Source organism: Pongo abelii, chromosome 22 (assembly GCF_028885655.2).
Source record: "Pongo abelii isolate AG06213 chromosome 22, NHGRI_mPonAbe1-v2.0_pri, whole genome shotgun sequence".
Lineage (NCBI taxonomy): Eukaryota > Metazoa > Chordata > Mammalia > Primates > Hominidae > Pongo > Pongo abelii.
The window spans coordinates 48,516,651-48,544,440 of record NC_072007.2 but is presented as its reverse complement, the minus strand read 5'-3'; the positions used below and the strand labels follow the sequence as shown (position 1 = coordinate 48,544,440).

The window sequence follows — 27,790 nt, the reverse complement described above, 5'->3', positions numbered from 1 at the left end:
GCAAGTAATTAATTTTTCTTTATCTTAGAGCCAAAATAACTAGAATAGGGTTGAACAGAAAAATTTAGTGGTTCTGAGTTGCTTGACAAGCCACAGTCCTCCATGAGAATCAGAGAGTCTGTGAGCAGGCTCTTGACTTACCCTTTAGGACCATACCTTAGTCCCAGCAAATCTTTCCTCTGTAGGATCTTGGGTAGAATCCACATGTGAGACATATATGTTTAACAGGTGTGGGTCCTGGGAGCCAAGGAAGGGTATGGAAGGATACTGCCTGTCTCTGTGAGATACAGAATAAAGAAAAAGGAAGTTGAACAGGAGACAGAGAGAAGAGAATTCTAAGTTGTGGGTGGAGAGAAGGAGCCCTGTTCAAAAGGAAAATTTGGAATCCAGGAGAAATAAAACCAAGCTAGGGGTTTTCAAATAATCCAGAGACAGTCCATGGAAATTGATTGAGGCAGTGAAGACTGGTATAGTGGGTTGAATAATGGCCCCCAAAAGTTCATGTTCATCTGGAATCTCAGAATACGACCTTATTTGGAAATAGGTCTTTGAAGATGCAATTAGTTAAGGATGGAGATGAGAGGGTACTGGATTGCGATTGGCCCTAAATTCATGACTGGTATCTGTAGATCAGAGAACACAGAGAAGTACACAGAGAAGAAGGCCATGGGAAGATGGAGACAGAGAATGCAGGGGTGCAGCCACAAGCCAAGGAATGACAGGAATGCTCACAGCAACCAGAAGCTGGAAGGAGCAAAGAAAAACCTTTTCCTAGAGACTTCAGAGGGAGTATGGCCCAGCCGGCACCTTGATTTGGGACTTTAGGTCTAGAGGACTATAAAAGAATAAATTTGTGCTGTCTTAAGCTACCAGATTTATGGTTATTTAAAGAGAGAGCTTTTCATGGAAGCCAGCAGAGAATATAGGAGCCAGAAGCTCTTTAGACTTGGAGTCTGTTCAGGCATCATACTGGCCAGAAAGAAGACTGCAGGAGGAACAGAAGGATTGAAGGACTTGATTAGAGAAGGACATCCACCAGTAATACGTTCTCCATATTCCCTGAAATTTCCTGGAGGAGCCTCTCAGACATAGGTAGACTCAAGGAAGAGTTAAAACTTGAAGATGTTTTATGATGGTTTTACCTGCTGTGTTTTCACATTAAGTACCCCACCAGAAAATGAGAAAAGACCTACCATGAGCCATACATAGCTTGACCACAATGTCAGGAAGGGATCATGGTTGAAGAATTTTAGCAACTCTTTATTTTGAAATAAGTTAAAGTTATTAAACCCATTGACACTAAATTTTGGCATTTCCTGACCAGAATACAATGATCAAAATTGGAATTTAACAGTGACACCATCCTTACCTAATCCATTGTCCATATTTAAATTTTGTGAGTCTTCCAAATAATTTCATCTGTAACTAGTTTTCTGCTGGTCCAGAGTAGAATCCAGCATCATGTATTGCATTTGGCTCTCCCATCCCCCGGGTCTCCTTAATTCCAAAATAATTCTTCAGCCTTTTCCATGTTTTATTGACCTTTATAGTTTTGAAGAATATGGGCCGTTACCTTGTGGTATGCCCTTCAACTTGGGGTTCTCAGCTGTTTCTTCGTGGTTAGATTCAGGTTATGCATTATTGGCAGAAAATCATAGAAATAATGTTGTGTTCTTTTCAGTGCATCATATCAGGAGGTACATGATGTCAGCTTGTCCTAATATTTTTATGTTAACTTTTATCATTATATTAAAAGGGTGTTCACTCTGTATCTCCCTGTTAAATTACTGTGCTTCTCTATGCTTAGAAATCTAGAAGAAATTTCCCACCACGTGCAGAAATATGAACTACACACAGCAGATTTGCAACCTCTACAAGAAGATGGCAGAAGACATGAACAATGAATTGGAGAGAATCATTTCCTTTTACCAAAAGGAGATTCTCTTCTATGAGGAAGAGCTCAAGAAAGCTGGGCAGCAGTTCTGCTAACTGAGATAAAGCTCCATGAGCTAAGACAACAAAACGATGGCAACAGGCAAATCATGGCTGACGTGGAGTTCAAGTTCCAGCCTTTCCCAAGCAGCCCCTTTGCTCCTGCTGCTCCAGGCACAGCTCACAAAGGAGTGGAAGTACTAGGGGCCCCCTGGGTCATCAGGTTCCCAGCAAGGAGGAGGCAGGTGCTGTGAGGCTCAGGGATCCAGGGGTACCTGCAGGTTTCACTCAGAGTTTATGATTTGTTTGTTTTCGTCCTTAAAAGTAATTTTCATTCATCTTCTAGTTAAGCTACTGTTATTTAAGTGATGTGCAATTTCTTTTTCTGAAGTTTTATAGCATTATAATTTCTAAAATTGTATTTTTAAATATACATTTATTTAAAATAGCTCTTATGAATACATTATTTCCAAATCATTGGACCCTCTAAAATTATATGCATAAGTATTATATTTTGATTTAAATAACAGGTCCACTATGATTTAAACTATCGTCAAAATTGGACATGAATAGAAACATGGAAAACAATAAAGTTCATTTCTGTAAGCTATTATTATAAATCTGTACAAGTAATGTAATATTTAGCTGAATAAATTTTCACTGGTTTTTAAAAAACAATGCCAAAAAATACTAGACAACAACAACACACCATTGAAACTTCATACTATTTTTATTAGATTAGTTCTAAGTTCAATTTAAGACAAATTTAGGGGAGTTGAAATTTTACAACAATTTGTTTCTTGTCTTGTTTTTTGAACCTTTGATGTTTTTTAAAAGATATTGTTTTTTCTCTAAATGTTTCTAAATTTTGGCAGCCAAAATAAAAGTTTTCCTTTGATGGCAAACCCACACACACATATTCTCACACAGGCACACACACGGGGCCAGCTTGAAGGTGACACACAGTGACACGGGAGCATGGCTCTGCACGGAAAGGGATCCCATAACCAGACGCAGCAAAGAAGACCCTGACAGGAAGAGGAGGGTGTGCTGACTGTGAAGAGCTGAGGCGGAGGCTGGTGCAGGGGTAGTGTGTTTCTGTCTGGAGCCCAGGAAGGAGCAGGTCCACATCAGGGCACACAGGGGTGCATCCGCAGGGAACCCCTGCACAATCTGCATGTTAACCCCAACCTGGGTCCATGTGAACTGTCTGCTAAAAAGGTATGAATTGCATACACAGTACTTGTATTAACAAAATCAAAAATATTTAAAGTATATATAAGAAGAGACAACATGGAAGAAGAGACAGCAGAGTACAGGAGAGAGGGAAGGAGGTGGAGAGGAGGGGAGGAGAGAAGAGGAGAGAGTAGTGGAGGAGGAGAGAGGAGGGGAGGGCAGAGGGGAGGGGAGAGGAGAGGGGAGGAGTGGAGGGGAGGAGGGGAGAGGGGAGAGTAGAGAGGAGGGGAGGGGGGGAGAAGAGTGGAGGAGGGGAGAGGAGGGGAGAGGAGAGGAGAGGAGGGGAGAGGAGGGGAGAGGAGGGAAGAAGAGAGAGGGGAGAGGGGAGGGGGAGAGAAGGGGAGGAGAGGAGGGGAGAAGAGGGGAGGAGGGGAGAGGAGAGAGGGGAGAAGAGAAGGGGAGAGGAGGGGAAAGGAGGGGAGGAGAGGAGGGGAGGAAGGGAGAGAAGGGGAGAGAAGGAGGAGGAGGGGAAAGGAGGGGAGAGGAGGGGAGAGAAGGGGGGATGAGGGTAAAGGAGGAGAAAAGGGGAGGAGAGAGGAGGAGAGGAAGGTAGGAGTGGGGACGGGAGGGAGGAAGGGAGGAGGGGAGAAAAGAGGAGGGGAGAGGAGGGGAGGAGGGAAGGGGGAGAGGAGAGGAGAGGGGAGAGGAGAGAGGAGAGGAGAGAGGAGAGGAGAGAGGAGGGGAGAGGAGAAAGGAAGGGAGGAGAGGAGAAAGGAAGGGAGGAGAGGAGGGGGAGAGGAGGGAAGGAGGGGAGAGGAGGGGAGGAGGGGAGAGGAGGGGAGAAAGGGATAATGGGAGGAGGGGAGAGGAGAGAGGAAGGGAGGAGGGAGTTAAGGAGAGGAGGGGAGGGCAGAGGGGAGCAGACAGGAAAGGGGAGGAGTGGAGGGGAGGAGGGGAGGGGGAGAGGAGAGAGGAGGGGAGGAGGGGAGAAGAGGGGAGGAGGGGAGAGGGGAGGGGGAGAGGAGGGGAGGAGGGGAGAGGAGGGGAGGAGGGGAGAGGAGGGGAGGAGGGGAGAGGAGGGGAGGAGGGGAGAGGAGGGGAGGAGGGGAGAGGAGGGGAGGAGGGGAGAGGAGGGGAGGAGGGGAGAGGAGGGGAGGAGGGGAGAGGAGGGGAGGAGGGGAGAGGAGGGGAGGAGGGGAGAGGAGGGGAGGAGGGGAGAGGAGGGGAGGAGAGGGGAGGAGGGGAGAGGAGACAGGGGAGAGGGGAGGGGGAGAGGAGGGGAGGAGATGAGGGGAGAAGAGGGGAGAGGAGAGAGGATGGAGGAGGGGTGAGGAGGGGAGGTGGGAAGCAGGAGAGGAGAGGGGAGGGGAGGAAGGGAGAGGAGAAAGGAAGGGAGGAGGAGAGGGGGGGAAAGAAAGGAGAGAGGAAGGGAGAGGAGAGAGGAGGGGAGGCGAGAAGGGAAGGGAGGAGATGAGAAGGGAGAGAAGGGAAGAAGAGAGGAGAGAGGAGGAAAGAGGAGAGAAGTGGAGAGGAGAAGCGTGGAGAGGAGAAGCCAGGAGAGGGGAGTAGAGGGGAGAGGAAGGGAGAGGAGAAGGGAGAAGGGAGGAGAAGGGAGAGGGGAGAAGCTGAGGGGAGCAGGGAGCAGCTCCTCTCTGCTTCTTCAAATTCTGCTTTCAAAGGAGGGAATGAGTACGTGTCCTTTGAGATTTTTGTGGATTCCTCTCTACATGTGTGCTTTTGCATCTTCCTATTTCACTCAGCAAAATATCCTGGATCTTCCTCGGGTCCCTGGTTGTAACTCTGTTTCACTCATTTTAGTGCCAGGTTGGTATTCTAGGCATTATTGTCATTTCTTCAACCCATTTTGATCCTTTTAAAAGACCAACCAGTTGCCCTTGCAGAGTTGGGGTCCTGCTGCCCTGCAAGGGATCTGACTTCTCCTGGGAGGGCCACTTCCACTGCCCCTCTATGTCCTGTGAGGGTCTGGAACCCTGACACCCTTAGGACCTCAGACTGGCCCCAGCTGACAGTTCTCTGGCTTCTCTCTCAGATCAAGATTCTGAGACTAATTGCTCCCGGCAGAGTCCAGGGCTGCATGAGGAGGCTCTGAGCCTGACTCTGCCAGGGAAGAGGTTTAGTGGAATCCAGGCTGAGAAGGACCTGCCCCTCTGCAGGTGCAGACTTCTGAAGATGACTCAGTGGATTGGAGACTGTCCCCAGGGCCACCTTGGGAGGCATGTACTGAAGATAGCAGGACCATACAAGGGAAAGAGCCAGGGTCAACCTGACACCCCCGATGCAGAGTCCTGCTCACCCAGGACACTTGGATGGAACAGGGACAAACCTGCTTTACAGAATAGCCGTGACATTTTAGACCCCGTCAGTTCCACTTATTTCTCCTGGGTTCTTACATTGCAAATCCAGGTCTCTCAGCTTGTACCTTTGGGGAGACCTTTCAGTCCTCTCCCCGTTTGCTGACATTGACTAAACCCAAAGAAGAGAGGGGGCCTCAGAGGAGGATCCCTGGGACCTTGGTGGGCAGGACCCAGCTTCCCTGTGCAGAAGGAAACTTGAAATCAGGAGACTGAGCGTCACCCAGGGACGGGCCCCACCACTGTCCCCTGAGAGGCCCTTGTGGACAGGAAGGGACAGGGCATGGGCCCACTTGGACCCTCTGGTTTGCTGTGGGGCCAGCTGGGCCTGGTGTGGCCGAGCTCCAGGGTGCCATCAGCCATTTCCAGGTCCCTCATGACCTGGGCAGAGACTATCACCTCTCTCTGCACAGTTAGCAGAGCAAAGTCAGAGACACTGTTTCTAGAACCTGGCTGGCTCCCCTCCCCCAGCACAACTGATTGTCTATCCTGGTTTCCAGGCACTTGTGAGCATTAGAGACAGAACACTCCACAGGGTTCCGAGTAGGCAGTTGTGGCCCACAGGCCACTGGCAAGCAAAGGCAGAGCCACAGAGGGGCTGCTGGTCCCCAAATGTCTCTCCAGCTGCTCTGGAGCTGCTGGGGCTACAGTGCTGGTGAAGGCTGAGATCATGAGATAAGCCCCAGGGGTCCCTGGGAGATCCTGGTTTGTACTGCTGTGTGGTCTTAATTATTAAGAAACAAGGCACTTTAGGAAGAGGAAAAGAGCTGAACAAAAAGTGTTCTCTTCAGGAGGTCCATGTAGAAGACAGGCAGAACACTGGGCTAAAGACACAGACCCAGGAAGCCCTCAAGTCGTCCTTGAGGGAAGCCAGACCTTAAATGTTACAATCCCTCTGCTTGTCAATCATTCATACTAACCTGAGCAGGTCTTCCCTGCAGGACACAGGAGGCTTTCTGGAAAAAAGTATGGAAAAGTGAGTCTCCTAAATGTTCTCAAGTGACTGATTCAGGACACATCTTAAAAGGATCGAAGAAGGATGGAGAAAAACTTCAGAAGGAAATAACAGTTTGAATGAAAACACTCATTTAGCAGAAAGTCCAGAAGTGCTCAACCAAGAAATTGCAAGATGGAAGCAGACAGTACAGGAAAGGAAGGAGAGAAAGAAAAGCTGGAAACCTTTGAATGCACAAATAAAACAGGTCATGAAAGATACCATGAGCCAATTAAAATCTCTGGCTGAAAACCTGCTGGACACCATGCAGTTGGGAGATTTCTCCAGGGACCACAGTGATGAGGACTCGAAAGTACAGCTAAAGAGGAAAGCAGAAAATGAAGACTACCTGCCCCAGCCCCTCCCACCCAACTATCAGTCAGAAGGTGATCTGAAGAGTGTCCTGGGTGATGGTGACTTAAATGTGTCTGTGAAAGTCAAGAAAAATCAAGAAATAGCTTGACAATTGTGGGGGAAAAATGCAATGAATGAAGAGCTCACAGGACAAATCAAACATCTTCAAACTGAGAAAGCGTCTTTGCAGTTTGAAAATTCCCAACTTGCAGGTAGGATCCAGAACCTGCCGCTGAAGCTTCAAATCCTACCTGAATCACATCAAGAACACACAGCGCAACTTCAGAGAAGATCACCTGAGGTGGAAACGCACAGGTTAGAAATGAAGAAGAAACTTCTGAGCGTGTGTAGAAACATGAATACACACAGCAGATTCGCAGCCTCTACAAGGAGATGGCTGAAAATATCAGCAAAGAATTGGAAAGAATCACTTCCTTCTATCACAAGGAGATTCTTGCCTGTGTGGAAAGAGCTCAGGAAAGCTGGAGGGCAGCTCTGTCCACTGACAGAAAGCTCCAGGAGCTAAGGAAAGAAGATGATTGCAGTAGGCAGATCCTGGCTGACATGGAGTTCAATTTCCTGCCTTTTCCTAGGGGTTCTTTGCTCCTGCTGCTTCAGGTACAGCCAACAGAGGCCCACAAGGACCAGAGGTCCCCTGAGTCATCAGGTTCCCAGCAAGGAGGAGTGAGGTGCTGTGAGGCTCAGGGATTCAGGGCCAGCAGGTTTCACTCAGCTCTCCCAGCAGCAGGGCCCTCAACACCCACAGCCACAGTGAGACACAGCAGCCTGAGCTATCTCTTTAAAGTTATCTTGATTTATCTATTTTTAGTTTAGCTACTGTTATTTAACTGCTTTTATTCAAATAGATATAGCATTATAATTTCTGTTTGTGTTTTTCATGGAAAATTTTATTTCATTCAATTCTTATGACTATTTTATTTCCATGTCTTTGGACCCCCCCAGGATTATATAGTATAAGTATTATGTTTTAATTTAAAGGAAAGATTCACTATTACTGAAGCCATAATTTAAGTTTAACCAGAGATATCTGAAGCAATAAAGGCCAATTTCTGTATGCTATGAACTGTCATTAGAAATTTGCATAAGTAACTTAATATTTACCTGAAGAAATTTAGATTGGTTTTATACAACAATAAAAAATCTTCAACAACACCACCACTCAAACTTTTAAAATTTGTTTTATGAATTTAGCCCTCAATTCATAGATTTATTTACAGGAGCTGACATTTTGCAATAATTTGTTTTCTGTTTTATCGTTTTTAAAACCTTTGTTATCGGGGCGATCATGGTGGATGGGAGACAGGACTAGATTGCAGCTCCCACTCGGATGGACAGAGCAGCCTGTGGAGGCTTGCGTTGTGAACTTTTGCTCCACAATGACCGCAGGAATACATTAGGAAAGCCAAGAGAACCCACAGAACCTCTGAAGAAAACAAATTGCTACTGCAGGACCCAGTAGACACCCCAAATACTGTGAGTGCCCAAACTGTGGAAGTGAAAAAGGGAGATCATCCACCCCCAAACACAGACCCCCACTGGGGAGTGTGAAGGTCTAGATTATGGGAGAAGATTCTGACCTTACCTGGAGGTGAGTCACTTTAGGCAGCCAAGCAAAATACAGGGGTAGAGGAAGCAGCAGGAAAAGCCCTGTGGACTCACTAGATCCCCTAGCAAGCCATTTCTGCCTTGCCTCACATGGGTCCTTGAGGAGGGCTGCCAGAGGCACTGGCAAAAAACCACAGGGAGAAGGAAACTTTCAGCTGAACTTTGTAACAATTCCAACAGAATGAGAAGTCTCCTGGCCAGACTCGGGGGAGGGCATGAAACCAGTGTGCACACTCCACTGGTGGGGGAAGAACGAAAGCCCCACTTGCTTTTGCAGCTGGGAGGTGGGTAGCCTGGGGCAAGTTCTCAGCCCTGCTCGCCCACTGCCTGGAAATAGACTCAGTGCTGTTGCAGGGAGGCATGGTGGGAGTGAGACCGGCCTTTTGGGGTATGTGGGAGCTGGGTGAGGCCTGTGACTGTTGGCTTTCCCCCACTTTCCTAAAAACCTGCATGACACAGTACAGGCAGCCATAATCCTCCCAGGAACATAACTCCATTGACCTGGGAACCACACCCCCATCCCCTACAGCAGCCACAGCAAGCCTTGCCCAAGGAGAGTCTGAGCTCAGAAACACCTAGCCCTGCCCCCACCTAATGGTTCTTCCCTACCCATGCTGGTAACTGAAGACAGAAGGCATATACTCCTGGGAGTTCTAGGGCCCTGCCCACTGCCTGTTCCTCTCCACACTACCACAGCTGATGATCTCTGAAAAGTGTCACCTCCCAGCAGGAGGCCAACCAGCACCAAAATAGTGGATTAATCACAGCTAAGAACCTTCACAGAGTCCATTTCACCCCTCTGCTACCTCCACTGTGGAGCAGGTGCTAGTATCCATGACTGAGAAACCCACAGATTGTTCACATCGCAGGATTCTGTGCAGACAACCCCCAGTACCAACCCAGAGCCTGGGAGATGCTGGGTGGCTAGATCCAGAAGAGAGATAACAATCACTACAGCTTGACTCTCAGGAAGCCACATCCCTAGAAAAATAGGGAGAGTATCACATCAAGGAAACACCCCGTGGGACAAAAGAACCTGAACAACAGCCTTGAGGCCCAGACCTTCCCTCTGACAGAGTCTACCCAAATGAGAAGGAACCAGAGAAAGCCATCTCTGGTAATATGACAAAACAAGGTTTTTTAACAATCCCCAAAAAATCACACTAGCTCACCAGCAATGCATCCAAACCAAGAAGAAATCCCTGATTTACCTGAAAAAGAATTCAAAAGATTAGTTAGTTATTAAGCTAATCAGGGAGGCACCAGACAAAAGCAAAACCCAATGCAAGGAAAAAAAAAATAAAGATACGAGAAGGGAGAAATATTCGATGAAATAGATAGCATAAATAAAAAACAATCAAAACTTCAGGAAACAATGGACACACTTACAGAACTGCAAAATGCTCTGGAAAGTCTCAGCAATAGAATCAAGCAGAAGAAAGAACTTCAGAGCTTGAAGGCAAAGTTTTCAAATTTACCCAATCCAACAAAGACAAAGAAAAAAGAATAGGAAAATATGAATGACGCCTCCAAGAAGTCTAGGATTATGTTAAACAACCAAACCTAAGAATAATTGGCATTCCTGAGGAAGAATATAAATCTAAAAGTTTGGAAAATATATTTGGGGGAATAATCGAGAAAAACTTCCCTGGCCTTGCTAGAGACCTAGACATCCAAATACAAGAAGCTGAAAGAACACCTAAGAAATTAATCACAAAAAGATCATTGCCTAGTCACACTGTCAACATGTTATCTAAAGTTAAGATGAAGGAAAGAATCTTAACAGCTGTGAGGCACAAACACCAGGTAACCTATTGCATTAGTCAGGGTTCTCTAGAGGGACAGAACTAATAGGAGATAGATAGATAGATAGATAGAGAGATAGATAGATAGATATAGATATAGATATAGATATATAGATATATATGAGTATGGGAATTTATTCAGTAATATTAATTCACACGATCACAAGGTTCCACAATAATCATCTATAAGCTGAGGAGCAAGGAAGCCACTCCGAGTCCCAAAGCTGAAGAACTTGGAGTCTGATGTTCGAGGGCAAGAAGCATCCAGCACAGGAGAAAGATGGAAGCTGGGAGGCTAAGCCAGTGGAGTCTTTTTATGTTTTTCTGCCTGCTTTATATTCTAGCTGCACTGGCAGCTGATTAGATGGTACCCATCCAGATTAAGGGTGGGTCTACCTTTCCCAGCCCACTAACTCAAATGTTAATCTCCTTTGGCAACACCCTCACAGACACACCCAGGATCAATACTTTGCATCCTTCAACCCAATCAAGTTGTCACTCCGTATTAATGATCACATTAACAGCAGATTTCTCAGCAGAAACCCTACAAGCTAGGAAGGATTGGAGCCCTATCTTCAGCCTCCTCAAACAAAACAATTATCAGTCAAGAATTTTGTATCCAGCGAAACTAAGCTTCATAAATGAAAGAAAGATACAGTCTTTTTCAGACAAACAAATGCTGAGAGGATTTGCCACTATCAAGCTAGCACTACAAGAACTATTCAAAGGAGCTCTAAATCTTGAAACAAATCTTCGAAACACATCAAAACAGAACCTTCTTAAAGCATAAATCTCAAAGGACCTATACAACAAAAATACAATTTAAAAAAACCACACACACAGAAAACCAAGTTATACATGCAATAAACAACCTGATGAATGGAATGGTACCACACATCTCAATACTAACGTTGAATGTAAATGACCTAAATGCTCCACTTATAAGATACAGAATTGCAGAATGGATAAGAATTCACCAACTATCTGCTGCCTTCAAGAGATACACCTAACACATAGGACTCACATAAACTTAAGTTAAAGGGGTGGAAAAAGACATTCCATGCAAATGGACACCAAAAGCAAGCAGGAGTAGCTATTCTTATGTCAGACAAAACAAACTTTAAAGCAACAGCAGTTAAAAAAGACAAACAGGGATATTATATAATGATAAAAGGCCTTGTCCAATAGAAAAATATCACAGTTCTAAATATATATGCACCTAACACTGGAGCTCCCAAATTTATAAAACAATTACTAATAGACCTAAGAAATGATATAGAAAGCAACACAATAATAGTAGGTGACTTCAATATTCCACTGACAGCACTAGACAGGTCATCAAGGCAGAAGGTCAGCAAATAAACAATGATTATTTACAGAATATTCTACCCAACAACTGCAGGATATATATTCTATTCAACAGCGCATGGAACTTTCTCCAAGACAGACCATATAATAGGCCACAAAATGAGCCTTAATAAATATAAGATAATTGAAATTATATCAAGCACTCTCTCAGACCACAGTGGAATAAAACCGGAAATCAACTCCAAAAGGAACCTTCAAAACCAGGCAAATACATGGAAATTAAATAATCTGCTCCTGAGTGACCATTGGGTCAAAAATGAAATCAAGGTGGAAATTTAAAAAGTCTTCTAACTGAACGACAATAGTGACAAAACCTACTAAAGCCTCTGGGATACAGCAAAGGCAGTGCTAAGAGGAGAAAGTTCATAGCCCTAAATGCCTGCATGAAAAAGTCTGAAAGAGCACAAACAAACAATCTGGTCACATCTCAAGTAACTAGGGAAATAAGAACAAACCAAACCCAAACCCAGCAGAGGAAAGGAAATAACCAAGATCAGAGCAGAACTAAATAGAATTGAAACAAACAAACAAACAAACAAACAAAAAATACAAAAGATAAATGAAACAAAAAGCTGGTTTTTTGAAAAGATAAAATAAAATTGATAGACCATTAGCAAGATCAACCAAGAAAAGAAGAGAGAAAATCCAAATAAACTCAATTAGAAATGAAATGGGAGATATTACAACTGACACCACAGAAATACAAAAAAAACATTCAAGGCTACTATGAACACCTTTATGCACATAAACTAGAAAACTTAGAGGAGATGGATAAATTCCTGGAAAGATACAACCTTCCTAGCTTAAATCAGGAATAATTAGATACCTTGAAGAGACCAATAACAAGCAGTGAAATTGAAATGGTAATTTAAAAATTACCAAAAAAAAAAAAAAAAAAAGGCCAGGACTGATGGATTCATAGCAGAATTCTACCAGACATTCAAAGAATTGGTACCAATCTTATTGACACTATTCCACAATACAGAGAAAGAGGAAACCCTCCCGAAATTATTCTATGAAGCCAGTATCACCCTATTACCAAAACCAGGAAAGGACATAACCAAAAAAGAAAACTACAGACCAATATTCCTGATGAACATAGATGCCAAAATCATTAGCAAAATACTACTGAACCGAATCCAACGACCTATCAAAAAAAGAAAAAAAATTCCACCATGATCAAGTGGGTTTTATACCAGGCAAGTAGGGATGGTTTAACATATGCAAGTCAATAAATGTGAACATCACATAAACAGAATCAAAAACAAAAATCACATGATTATCTTAATACATGCAGAAAAAGCATTAGACAAAATCCAACATCTTTTTATGATTAAAACTCTCAGAAAAATTGGCATACAGGGGACATACCTCAATGTAATAAAAGCCATCTATGACAAACCCACAATTAACATAATACTGAAAGGGAAAAAGTTGAAAGCATTCCCTCTGAGAACTGGAACAAGACAAGGATGCTCACTCTCACTCCTCTTCAACATAGTACTGGAAGTTCTAGACAGAGCAATTAGACAAGAGAAAGAAATAAAGGGCATCCAAATGGGTAAAGAGGAAGGAGGAAGTCAAACTCTTGCTGTTTGCTTATGATATGATTGTTTACCTAGAAAACTCTAAAGACTCCTCCAGAATGCTCCTAGAACTGACAAAAGAATTCAGCAAAGTTTCCGGATACAAAATTAATGTACAGAAATCAGTAGGTCTTCTATACACCAACAGTAACCAAGGTGAGAATCAAATCAAGAACTCAACCCCTTTTACAATAGCTGCAAAAAAGTAAAATACTTAGGCATATACCTAACCAAGGAGGTGAAAGACTTCTATAAGGAAAACTACAAAATACTGCTGAAAAAAATCATAGATGACATAAACAAATGGAAACACATCTCATGCTCACGGAAGAGTAGAATCAATATTGGAAAAATGACCATACTGCCAAAAGCAATCTACAAATTTAACACAATTCCCATCAAAATACCACCATCATTCTTCATAGAATTACAAAAAAAACTCTAAAATTAATATGGAACCAAAAAAAAGCCTGCATAGCCAAAGCAAGACTAAGCAAAAAGAACAAATCTGGAGGCATCACATTACCTGATTTCAAAATATAGTGTAAGGTCATAGTCACCAAAACAGCATGATACTGGTATAAAAATAGGCATATAGACCAATGGAACAGAATAGAGAAACCAGAAATAAACCCAAATACTTACAGCCAACTAATCTTCAACAAAGGAAACAAAAACATAAAGCGGGGAAAAGACACTTTATTCAACAAATGGTGCCGGGATAACTGGCTAGCTGCATGTAGGATAATGAAACTGAATCAAACTGGATCCTCATCTCTCACCTTGTACAAAAATCATCTCAAGATGGATCAAGGACTTAAGTCTAAGACCTGAAACTATAAAAATTCTGGAAGATAGTATTGGAAAACCCCATCTAGACATTGGCTTAGGCAAGGATTTCATGATCGAGAACCCAAAAGCAAATGCAATAAAAACAAAGATAAACAGCTGGGACTTAATTAAACTAAAGAGCTTTTGTACACAAAAGGAACAGACAGTAGAGTAAACAGACAACCCACAGAGTGGGAGAAAAATCTTCACAATCTATACATATGACAAAGGACTAATATCTAAAATGTACCATGAACTCAAACAAATTATCAAGAAAAAAATACAATCTCATCAAAAAGTGGGCTAAGGACATGAATAGAAAATTCTCAAAAGAAGATGTACAAATGGCCAACAAACATATGGAAAAATTCTCAACATTACTAATGATCAGGGAAATGCAAATCAAAACCACAGTGTTATACCACCTTACTCCTGCAAGAATGACCATAATCAAAATATCAAAAAATAATAGACATTGGCATGGATGTGGTGAACAGGGAACACTTCTACATTGCTGGTGGGAATGTAAACTAGTACAACTACTATGGAAAACAGTGTGGAGATTTCTTAAAGAACTAAAAGTAGAACTATCATTCGATCTAGCAATCCCACTACCGGGTATCTACCCACAGGAAAATAAGTCATTATATGAAAAAGATACTTGCATATGCATGTATATAGCAGCACAATTCGCAATTGCAAAAATGTGGAACCCCAACCCAAATGCTCATAACTCAACGGGTGAATAAAGAAACTGTGATATATGTATATGTGTGTGTGTGTGTGTGTGTGTGTATAATAATTAATGGTATTCACAATGACCTGGATGAGATTGGAGACTATTATTCTAAGTGAAGGAACTCAGGAATGGAAAACCAAACATCGTATGTTTTCACTCATAAGTGGGAGCTAAGCTGTGAGGATGCGAAGGCGTAAGAATGACACAATGGACGTTGGGGAATTGGGGGGAAAGGTTGGGAAGGGGTGAGGGATAAAAGACCACAAATTGGGTGCAGTGTATAATGCTCGGGTGATGGGCGTACCAAAATCTCACAAATTACCACTAAAGAACTTACTCATGTAACCAAATACCACCTGTTCCCCAATAATCTATGGAAATAAAAACAAACCTATGGAAATAACCTATGGAAATAAAAATATATAAATATATAAATAAAATATATATAAAATTTATAAATAAATAAATATATAAATAAAAAAATTAAATTCAATTTAAATTAAAAATTAAAAAATAAAACTAAAACCTTTGTTATTATGTTTAAGATAGTGTTTGTTGTTTAAATTTATGTAAATTTTATTTAAAGAAGTTTCCCCTGATGGCAAACACACACAGAAACCACAGTGCAGATACAAGCAACTTTTAGTTGTTATTTCAGCACCTGAGGAAAATGTAAAATTAAGAGGCACAGATTGTTTTAACATTGTTTAAATAAATAAAAGGGAGAAAAGAAAAATATGTACACACACATTTTGTACTTACACAAAAGATTCCTAAATTATATACACACAAAAGGAGAGTTGCTCAATGTATGGGATAAGAATACACTAAGAAATAGTTCATCCCAAATTGTGCAGAGGAAGAGACTTTGAAGACAGAAGTTTCCTGAGCTGTGGGCAGGGATAAGGGCCCAGACAAGGGAAGGGGAGGCTCCCAGATGACAGCAATAGGGGGAAGTTGTTCCCACCCCCAGGTTTCAAGGAAGGAGAGAGGAACTGGTATTGTCTGGGCCCAGTGAGGCTCTGTCAAGGGAAAAGGGGAAACTGCCTCTACTTTCTGCTCTCACCCTCCCATTGGCTGCTGTTGTACGGGCAGTCTCCTGCAAGGGGGACTGGGGCAGTGCAGGCCAGAGTCAGTCTCCTGGGCACAGAGCAGGCAAAGAACGAATCTGGAGAATGGCCAGCACTCGGGTTTATTTGACTGAAAGTGCGTGTTTCATTGCATCCATTCACATTCATTTGTGTACCTCATAGTGTTGTGAAGATTCACTGAGAAAAACATGTAAAATTAGAGAATAGTGTCTGGCATTTAAGAAGTGCTTAAAAATACTATCTCTTACAGTTGTTTGTGTGTGTGTGTAATAAAATGTCCCTGATAATTTGAACATCCTGAAATGAACTACTCAAAGCGCCGCCCCTAATGGGCATCTGCTTATCCAACAGAGTCCGAAGCCTCACACTAAAGAGGGAGGTAAGGAACCGCTCAGGGAACAGAAGGAATGTGCACTGATAGCTAGTGCCCACTCCTAAAACTGTGCTGCACTGAAGACTGCAGGTCATTTCCCAAATCAGGGCTTCAGGGTCTCGCTGCCTACCATTCTCCTATTGGTACCCATCAAACATAGGATGACTGAGGCTGTGGGAAGCCTTTTGTCAGGGTACATGTGACCTGGGAGGGAGGGGAGAGCACAGAATGGAGCCTACGCATGAAAGACAGGACACGGATGGAAGGTGGCCTTCCCCTGTTGACTCTTTGCTGGGTTACTTCCCAACACAGCAAAGAAGGGACAAAGCGAAAGACTATGAAGAGCTTAATTGTGTCCCCTCCAATATTCATGTAGAAAAGGGGCTGAATCCAAGCTGAAAGCCAAATCAGGAATGCAATCCCTTTCATAATTGCCACAAAAAGAATAAAATATCTAGGAATACAGCTAACTAGGGAGGTGAAGGATCTCTATGAGAATTACAAAACACTGCTCAAAAAATCAAAGATAACACAAACAAATGGAAAAACATTCCATGCTCATGGATAGGAAGATTCAATATCATTAAAATGGCCATACTGCCCAAAGCAATTTACAGATTCAAGGCTATTGCTATCAAACTACAAATGACATTCTTCAAAGAATTTAAAAAAAACTATTTTAAAATTCATACAAAACCAAAAAAAGAGCCCAAATAGTCAAGGCAACACTGAGCAAAAAGAATAAAGCTGGAGATATCTCATTACCCAACTTCAAACTATATTACTGGGCTATAGTAACCAAAACAGCATGATAGTGGTACAAAAACAGACACATTGACCAATGGAACACAATAGACAGCCCAGAAATAAAGCCACATACCATCTGATCTTTGACAAATTTGCCAAGAACAAACAATGGGGAAAGAATTCCCCATGAATAAATGGTGCTGGAATAACTGGCTAGCCATATGCAGAAGATTGAACCTGGACCCTTTCTTTATACCATATACAAAAATTAACTCAAGATGGATTAAATACTTAAACATAAAACCTAGAACTATTAAAAACTCTGGAACATAACTTAAGAAATACCATTCTACACATAGGACCAGGCAAATATTTCAACAAAAAAACCCAAAAGTGGTAACATCAAAAACAAAAATTGATAAATGGGTTCTAATTAAACTAAAGAGCTTCTTAGCAAAATAAACTATCAACAGAGTAAAAAAGATGACCCATAGAATGGGAGAAAATATTTGCAAACTATGCATCTGTATTAGTCTGTTCTCACATTGTTCTATAAAGAAATACCTGAGACTTGATAATTTACAGAGAAAAGAGGTTTAATTAGCTCATGGTTACGCAGGCTGTCTAGGAAGCATGAAGCTGACATCTTCTTGGCTTTTGGATAGTCCTCAGGAAACTTACAATTATGGTGGAAGCTGAAGGGTGAGTAGGCATATCATACGGCAAAAGCAGGAGCAAGAGTGGGAGGTGCCATACACTTTTAAATGACCAGATCTCATGAGAACTCACTCACCATTGTGAGAACAGTACCAACAGGATGATACTAAACCGCTCATGAGAAATTCATTCTGATGATCTGATTACCTCCCACCAGGTCCCACCTCCAACACTGGGGATTAGATTTCAATATGAAATTTGGGCAGGGACACACATCCAACAAAAGTCTAATATCCAGAAGCTATAAGAAACTTAAACAAATTTACAAGAAAAAAAAAACACAACTGCATTAAAAAGTGGGCAAAGGACATGAAGAGATATTTTTCAAAAGAAGACACATATGTGGCCAACAAGCATATGACAAAAAGTTCAATATCGCTAATCATTAGAGAATGCAAATCAAAATTAGATGCCATCTCACACCAGTCAGAACGGCTATTATTAAAACGTCAAAAAATAACAGATTCTGGAAAGGTTGCAAAAAAAAAAAAAGGAACCACTTATACACTGCTGGTGGGAATGTAAATTAGTTCAGCCACTGTGGAAAGCAGTGCAGCGATTCCTGAAAGAACTTAAAACAGAATTACCATTCGACCCAGCAATCTCATTGCTGGGTATATGCCCAAAGGAATACAAATTGCTCTACCATAAAGACACATGCAAGTGTATGTTCATTGCAGCACTATTCGAAAGAGCAGAGACATGGAATCAACCTAAATGCACATCAGTGATAGACTGGATACAGAAAATGTGGTACATATACACCATGGAATACTATACAGCCATAACTAAGAAGGAGATCATGTCCTTTGCAGCAACATGGATGGAGCTGGAGGCCATAATTCTAAGTGAACTAATGCAGAAATAGAAAACCAAATGCTGCCTAGTCTTACTTATAAGGGGGAACTAAGCAAGAAGAACACATGGATACTAGGAGAGGAGAAACACACACTGAGGCCGACTTGTGGGTGGAGGGTGGGAGGAGGAAGAGGCTCAGGAAAGATAACCTATTGGGTACTATGCTTATTACCTGAGTGACAACATTATGTGTACACCAAACTCCTGTGACACACAGTTTACCTATATAAGATACCTGCACATGTACCCCTGAACCTAAAATGAAAGTTAAAAAAAAAAAAAAAGGCTGGGCGTGCTGGCTCACACCTGTAATCCCAGCACTTTGGGAGGCTGAGGCAGGCAGATCTCCTGAGGTCAGGAGTTTGAGACCAGCCTGGCCAACATGGTGAAACCCTGTCTCTACTAAAAATACAAAAAAAAAAAAAAAAATTAGCCGGATGCAGTGGTACATACCTGTAGTCCCATCTACTCAGGAGGCTGAGGCTGGAAAATCACTTGAACCTTGGAGGCAGAGGTTGCAGTGAGCAGAGATTGCACCACTGCACTCCAGCCTAGGTGACATAGCGAGACTCTGTCTCAAAATAAATAAATAAATATAAAAATAATTTAAAAAAAGAAAGAAAAGGGTTAAGTCCTAAGCCCCAGTACCTTAGAATGTGACTATGTTTGCAGACAAAGCCTTGAAAGAAGAAATTAAGGTAAATTGAGTTCATATGGGTAGGCCCTAATCCAATATGACTACTGTCCTTATAGGAAGAGTAGATTAGGACACAGACACACACAGAGGGATGACCATGTGAGAACACATCAAGAAGACAGTCACTCACAAGTCAAGGAGAGAGGCCTCAGGAGAAACCAACCCTGCCAATACCTTTATCTCAGACTTCTAGCCTCCACTGTGAGAAAATAAATTTCTGTTGGTTATGCCACCCTGTCTGTGGTATTTGTTACAGCAGCCCGAGCAAACTGATACGACTCCTCAGTATAATATTTTAAATGCACAAAATAAAATTCAGAGAATGATAAAGGAATCCATTTTTATTAAAATCCATATTAAGTTATAATTATGGAAGCATAATCTATATGTTTCTTTATTAGCTCCTTAGTAAACTAGCCACAGGAAATTAACAGGGCCATGTCAACACACTTCAAAATATAAGCATTGCAAAACTTCAAAGTTGGAATCCAGTTAGCCTGATAAAAAGAAAAATGATGTCTAATTTCCACTGTCTATACTTTTAAGGAGATATGGCTAGTAAGAAAAACAACACAAAATAATTAAACCCCTCCTATTAGATATTTATTTTATATGTAACCTTCTAGGGAAAGCCCTGGTATGAACAAATCCAAACATTATGAACCTGATCAATGACACTGATTCATTGTTGAGTTCATTTTTGGAATCTAGGTAGAACACTACAAGGTGCTAGATGTAAACAGGTCCAGCTGTTGGTTCGTTCTAAGTCAGCAGCAGGGAGGCACTGCTCTGACACAAGACAGGTAGGAGAAAAGGTGGGGAAAGCATGCAGGTTTCTTTGTTAGGAATGTGTTCAAAGGAGGGTTGGAGGTTCTCCCACTGATATCACCTCTGTGAGGCTCCTCTCCTCTTTCTGTAGTGAGAGCAGAGATGGCTGTAAGTCAAACCACCCCAAAAAGGCATCTGTATACCAGCCCATCCACCATGTTCATTAAGCATTTAGGGTGAGCAGAGTTACAGGTGTGCAGTGATGGAGGCTGGAGGTATAGGGACATTTTAGATGTGACTCCAGCCGTCCACGATGGTGTGATACAATTGGACCCAGTATCCATTGTGTGGACCAGTCAGAAAGCAACTGACTGTCTGAGAGCAGCAGAGGACCCACATCTCCTTGGAGGAATAATTCCCTTCATTGAGGGGACCCACAGGGGAGCTGCAATCCCACATCCCTGGCACCCTGTAGCTCATGGACATGGGGCCACTTGCCTGTTGTGGGGGTGACAGGTGATCTGTCACTGCTCTGTAAGGCCAGGCATGGGCTCAACAAGAGATGACCTCTTCCCTTATGTTGCCCACCTCCTGGACAATCCATGACACAGGCCAGCCTTTGGAGGGTGCTTCCTCCTGTCCGTCCCTCGCTAGGGGAGCAGGAAGGCTCTCGATTGCCACCCAGACACAGGAGTCAAGCACAGGGAGTGACATCAGCCTGGGGCATTGATCCCCTCGGTAGATGTCTCAACAAACATGTACCCATCAGAGACAGGGCCAGGCCACTAGAGGAAACTGCAGTCTCCTCAGCTTTGAATCAGTTATTGAGGAGGACTTCATCACAAATGCAGAATTACATTCTGAAATGTTCATTCTTTTCAACACAAAGCTTTAAAGGTATTACAATTTGAGTTCCAGTTAAGACATGACTCTGTAGTACCACTGTGGCATAAGGTTCAAGTCCAAAAGGATCCATGGTCTTTTTTTTTCTTTAATATTTTATCTTCTATATTGAGATGTAACACTGTACCTTCTATGGTTAGGTGCTCCAATCTTCAGTGTACCATCCAATAACCTCTTACATATGTCTACAGCCTTGCAACCACCTCCCAGAACAACATCTAGGACATTCCCAGGCCCCAGCAGGCTTCCCAACCTTCATTCTCTTTCAATACGAATCCCCAGTCCTAGAGGTAATTGCTATTCTGACTTCTAGTACCATGTGTTACTGATCTTCAAATAGATGGAATCATAACATGGACTCCTTGAGATCTGCTTTCTTCTGATTAACATTATTTCTGTGAAACATCCTTGCACGGGGCAACAGCTTATCTTTTTCATTGCTATATACTATTCCATTGTGTGCATACACCACAATTTATTTAGTTCATCATACTGTTGACAGACATTTATTGTTTTATGTTTGGGGCTATTATAAATAAAGGTGCTAGGACCTTTCTCATACATGTCTCTTGGTGGCCACAGTCCTCATATCTCTTGAGAACATGACCAGGAATTGCTGGGCCATGGAGACATAAATGTTTAGCTGTAGTAGATACTGCCAAACTGTTTTCCAAAATTGAACCAATTTCCACTTCAACCATCAGTGTATGAGAGCTCCCACTGTTCTCCACCATTGCCAACACTTGATGTTGTCAGTGTTTTTAAGTTTTGCCATTCTAATGGGTGCATAATGGTATCTTACTGTGGGTTTAATTTGCATTTTTCTGTTGGCAATTAATGCTGGAGTGTTTTTTCATATGCTTATCAGTCACTTGGATAGCTTCTATTTCAGGGACAAGCAAATCATTTTCTAAGGGGCCCGATAGTAAATATCTTTGGCTTTGCAGGCCATATGGCCTCTGTCCTAACTACTCAGTTTTGCTGTTGTTGAGCAAAAGCAGCCATGGACAATGTGTGAATGAATAGGCTAGGCTGTGTTCCACCAAAATTTATTTATAAGAAACAGGCTGGGGCAGGGGGTGGATTTGGCTGCTGGAGACTTCATCAGTGGCCTATGCTATATTGTAATATGCCTGATCAAGATCAAGACTTCTGAACATTTTAAAATTAGGTTATCTTTTAAAATTGATTTTTACAAGTTATCTGTAAGTTTTGAATCCATTTTGTATTCTTAATCATTTATAATTTTCTGAAAATTGAAGGAAACCATGGTTGTTATATTGGACCATTCCTATAGCTTTTGCTTTCGATATTTCTACCATGGGCCCCTAAGAGATGAGATCACTGTTGCCACAGGAGCTTCCTTCTGATAGGTGGGCCCAAGAAAGCTGTCTTCTGCCATTTTCTCCCCAGGGTGACCATGTGGCAGCCCAGCTTAGAAAACTGTGCCTCTGCCTGTATCTCTTGAGGAGTCTTGCTGCCTAGGACAAGTTGGGTAAAAATGGTCCTGACTTGTTGGAATGGACACAGCTTCCAGAAAGAATATAATCTTAGTGTTCACAATGTATATGTCATTGGGAATTTTTTGAATTGAATGAAATCTTCCAGTCCAAAGATGGTCAAAATTGAAGGAGCTGGTAAAAACTCCTTTTCCATTATTAAACAAATGCTTTTTAGGTTGCACATCAGCTGATAGTGTGATGGAGGAGAAATTGCCTCCTCAATTAGCTGGCTCAGTAGCAAAATGATTACTGTCTTTAGATTGCAAAACCTTTCTTCATATGTAAGCACCCCAAGGGAGCAAAAGCCATGTGCTATGGCATGCCAGGAGCTGTGGTGATTGCTTTGCTTGCTCATTTAAGCAAACATCATCTCATTTTGCAGCAAGGAAATTGAGGCTCAGAGTAGTTAAATAAGATGATCAAGATCAGAGATGAAACAACTGGACAAACCAAAAGTGCTTTAGTCCAAAGTCCATGATGTTCCCCACGAGGCCATACTGAGGTTTCTCCTTCATAGGAAGATCGGGCTGGAAGGGTTGTTGTTGGAAACATGGTTAAGGCCCCTCACTTGATGGATAAACCTCCAGGCCTAGAGGGAGTTTAAGGACTCATTACTCAGGGTTCCCTCAGCAAGCTAGCAGCAAAGCTTGGATGAGAATCTAGATTTCTACATCCAAAGTCTTCATTACCCCTTTTCTTTATTTAAATAATTTTGACTTTACTATATCAGCCATCATGTAAGTTAAATAAAAACAACACTTTTAGTCTTTTTTTTACTAGTATACCTAGTGTCTATCTATAATAGCAATGAACAATTGAGATATTTCATTTGTTGAATAAATGAACCATAAGAAAATAAGTAACAAGTCATTCAGTTATGTCCTGTGAAGAAGTTTTGATGCTCTTCCTGCCTATCACTCCCTCTCAAGTCTCTACTTAAGATGGAGAGGGTAGATCCTTTTGTAGTTCATAAGTGTGATGCTTGGGTGTTCCCATGTGCATGTGTGAGATGTGCCTCCCTCAAACCTTGTTACAATGTGGGCACATTACCCATCCAACATGGAAAAAAAGACAGAGAGGGTCCTTGGATACCCAACATCAGCCAGGACCCAAGTCCAAAAGGAAGCTCATATTATTAGACCATTTTTCCTTGTTCATTAAAAAGAATCGGTAACTATACAATAATTTGTTTCCTTCACAGATACTCTAATTAAAAAGAGACATATTAAAATATGGAAAATTCTGCTTGTTTCATCCTACTTGGCTTTAGAATGCCAATTATCCCTACTTTCAATTTCATCCATTTCTTAGAATGATGAAATATACAGCTTCTTAGAAATGTAGGGAAGCTGTTCTCTGCCTGTAAACATGAGATTGTCAACCTTCTATTGTTTATTATTGTACAATTGCAACATCACTTCTGAAGAAAGGATTTTCAGGACTGATAAATTTGGTCATGTCAGCATTTTGCTTCCTTATGCATTTTCTTATTTCATACCAAGCTTGGTTTATGGGAAGTTTGGGTTAACAGAGCTCTTAAGGGTAATTAGTGTCCAATAAGTGTCCACTTAGGCCAAGGTTTCATGTCTGTGTGAGTTTTTCTGTGCTTGTTCTGTGGGAGTTTCCATAGCCTACCAGTGTCACCAAGAAGCTTCATCCAGACAAAAAAGGAAGGTTACAACACTGCTTTTTGGGTGAAAAGGTCATGACATTGTCCTTTCCATCATCAGCCCTACTTCAAATGACTAACCCGGAATGAAAGCCTCTCTACTAACATGCATTCATACCTGATGTACTTCTCCCAATTTTGCATTACAAAAATTTTCAAAAATACAGAAAAGGTAAAATAAAAGAATAACATAATAAACATTTTTATATTCACTACTTAGTTTCAACAACTGTTGACATTTTGCTGAGCCATTTGAAAATGAGTTGTACTTTATCTAATATTTCTGCATGGGTCTCCTGAGAATAAACACATTCCAATACAAGCAAGGTAACATTATGACAGAGGATTTATCCATTTCATTTAGGTTGTTGAAGTTATTGGAATAAAGCAGCTCATAATATTTCCTATAATCCTTTTAAAGTCTATAGGATCTGTAGTGATGCTCCTCTTTTATTCCTAATGTGGTAATTTGTGTCTTCTTTCTTTTTTTCTGGATAAATCTAGTGAGAGTTTTATCAATTTTATTGATTTAAAAAAAAACAGCTGCAGGATTCATTCATGTTACTATTATTACCATTATTATTATTATCATCATCATTATATTTTAGTTTTTATTTCATTTATTTTTACTTTTATGTTTATTGTATCTTCTTTCTATTGGGGGTTTCATTTTCTTTCTTTTACTTGTATTTTCTATATCTTAAGATGAAAATTTAGATTTTTTAAATCTGTATCCAACACATTTTGATATGTTGTGTTTTAATTTTTAATTAATTCAAACAATGAACTTTCATTCTTCAAATAATGAGAATATCATGAAAAAACTTGCATTAAATAAGCAATTATTTTTGTGAAATTCAAGTAAATCTCTAATAGCCTTCTTGAGATATAACTAACACACCATGAAATTCACCTTTTTAAAGTGTATGAGTCAGTGATTTTGAGTATATTCACAAAATTGTACAATTACCAACATTATCTAATTTTATAACATTTTCATCACCCCAAAAAGAAACACCACATCTATTGGTAGCCACTTCCCATTGCCCCCTCCTCCACAATCCCCTGTCAAGCATAAATCTGATTTCTATCTCTATAGATTTACCTATTTTGGACACTTAATATAAATTGAATCATGTAATATGTGGTCTTTTGTGACTGGCTCTTTTCACTTAGCATCATGTTTTCAAGATTCAGTCATGCTCAACATGAATCAGTACTTCATTTCTTTTTATTGCTAAATAATATTTCAGTTAATAAATATACCACATTTATCCTTTTATCAGTTGATGGATATTTGGGCTGTTTCCACTTATTTGCTATTATGGATAATGCTACTATGAACATTAATCTGTGAATTTTTGTGTGGACACGTTTTTAGTATTCTTGGAGGAGAATTGCTGAATTATATGGTAACTCTATGTTTAACTTTTGGAAGAACTCCCAAACTGTTTTCCAAATTGACTGCACTCTTTTACTCCCATCAGCAATGAATGAGAGTTCCAATTTCACCATATCCTAGACAACGTTTATTATTGTCTGCCTTTTCTTTTTGAGCTATTCTAATGGGTGTAAAGTGATGTCTTGTGGTTTCCATTTCCTGAAAGACTAATGATGTTGAACATCTTTCATGTGCTTATTGATCATTAGTATTTCTTCTTTGTAGTAATGTCTGTTCAAATGATTTTTCTGCTTTTAATTGGGTTGTCTTTTTATTGCTGAGTTGCAAGTGGTATCATTTATATATTCTGGATATAAGTCCCTTATCAGATATGTGATTTTTAAATATGTTGTCCCATTTAGTTTTGGTGAAGTTCAATTCACTGATTTTGTTTTGTTTTGTCCCTTGTGTTTTTGGTGTTGTATCTTAAAAAGCTATTGCCTAACTCAAAAATCACTCTTATGTTTTCTTCTAAAAGTTTTATAGTTTTAATTTTTACATTTATGTCTTGGGTATATTTTCAGCGATGTTTTTGATGTATGGAGTGAAGAAGGGGTACTCCATCATTCTTTTGAACACAGACATCCAGTTGTTCTAGCACCATTTGTTGAAGTCATGAATGATTTTTGTCAAGAAAAAATAATTTCCAATATGTAAATGAGTGACTTCCAGATTTTATAAAATCATAGGACATTACCTCTAGAATTCTGCTTATAGGTAACTTATTCCAAATATCCTTAAACAGGTCAATTAATTTATCCAAAATTATCCCTGCATCAATTCTGTTCCCAGCTCATGTACCCAGGATCTGTGCCAGCCTGGAAACCACGTGGCTCGTCTTCTACTGTGTTGGTGGTCAGAATCCACTTCTCTTTTTTTTCCCCACAAACTTGTATTTTCACTCAAGACTAAAATTCTCAAAAATCTAGTGGTTATGGTGAGTTGTGGTGTGGAAAGTTTGGGGAGAGATTGCTGGTGACACATTTCATTTAAGAAAATAAAGCTTTGTGGAGGAAGATGCAGGAAGGAGGAGCCCTAGAGTTGATATAAGAAGGGATTGCAATTTTTAAAAAATCTTTCTTTAGTATAGACTCCCAGAAAATCAGTGACATGATGAGAGGTCCACTCATTTACAGTGAAGCCACCATGGATAAAGGCCTTCTAGACCTTGGATTTGAGATGTGGATATTCCATCCAGCACTGAGATTGTTTAGTGCAGCAGATTTTTCATTGGCTCACTCCGCTACCATTCCCACTTCCTTCTACTGAACCTTCTAGTATAACAGATGCCAGGAGACTAAAAACCCTACTTAGCAGAGAAGATTTTGCATGTGGGTTAGATTCTGCCAAGAAGATGTCCACATGAGACCAGGACGGTATGAGCAATGGAAGCCAATGGCCATGCATGGTTCATGACAGAAACGTTCGTTCTCCCGGTGCAGGTCTGGCAGTTTCTGAAGTCTGATTCCTAGAAACTTAGGTACTGAGCAGTAGGCAGCAGAAACAGAAACAGTTCCATAGGTGGTTGGGCATTTCCTTTGATTGCTGTATTTTTGATTATGTGATAATTAAACCTTATGCCCTGGGCCTCACTGAGATTCTGTAAGGTTCATCATTCCATCTGATACATCACTTTCTTCTCAGATCAAATAGGGTGCAGTCTACTTTCTTCCACTATGAGCCTTGACCAATATAACCAGTAATCTAATCAACTATGAAAGGGCAATTAACACATTTTTCTCTAGGCTTTTATCAAGTCTAGATAAATGTTTCTTTTGTGAGGAGTGAATCTAAAAGAAAAAGATCAATACAGTCCTGATTTGAATAAAAGATTCAAAAAGTTGAAAGAATCAGTATCCCTGAAGACTCAGAGAAGCACAGAAACTTTTCAAAATGATTTATAGAAAAGCCAGAAATAAATTATTTTGGAAAGAATTTTCCATTCTCAATAGAATACAAGAAGGCAACGCCTCCATGCAATAAGATCAGTGAATCAAGCTGTGATCAAAGAGAAGCAGTTATGAGATTCAAAAACATAGAGATGAGCCAAGACTATAAGGGGATAAAAAGGTTCTGTAATTTTATGCTTTAACATAAACTTTGCAAGATCATGGCACCCAGATATTTGGTCAAACACTAGACTGGATGTTGCTGTGAAGATAGTTTTTGGGTGAGATTAACATTGAAATCAGGGGACGTTAAGTAAAGCAGTTTATCTTCTATAATGTGGGTGGGCATCCT

The 27,790-nt window shown here is 41.0% G+C and overlaps 1 long non-coding RNA gene and 1 other non-coding gene across 2 annotated transcripts; one reads left to right on the top strand and one right to left on the bottom strand.

The window, feature by feature from the left end:
* Nucleotides 1–2,643: 2,643 nt before the first annotated feature.
* LOC129052322 (uncharacterized) lies at nt 2,644–5,978 on the bottom strand. The gene is made up of 3 exons (XR_008517323.2): nt 5,774–5,978; nt 5,520–5,662; nt 2,644–3,145 (listed from the first exon to the last, which is right to left on the bottom strand). It is a non-coding gene; the product is annotated as an uncharacterized LOC129052322 (long non-coding RNA).
* Nucleotides 5,979–23,393: 17,415 nt separating this feature from the next.
* Nucleotides 23,394–23,499, top strand: LOC112130569 (small nucleolar RNA U13). The gene has a single exon (XR_002912816.1). It is a non-coding gene; the product is annotated as a small nucleolar RNA U13 (small nucleolar RNA).
* Nucleotides 23,500–27,790: the final 4,291 nt, after the last annotated feature.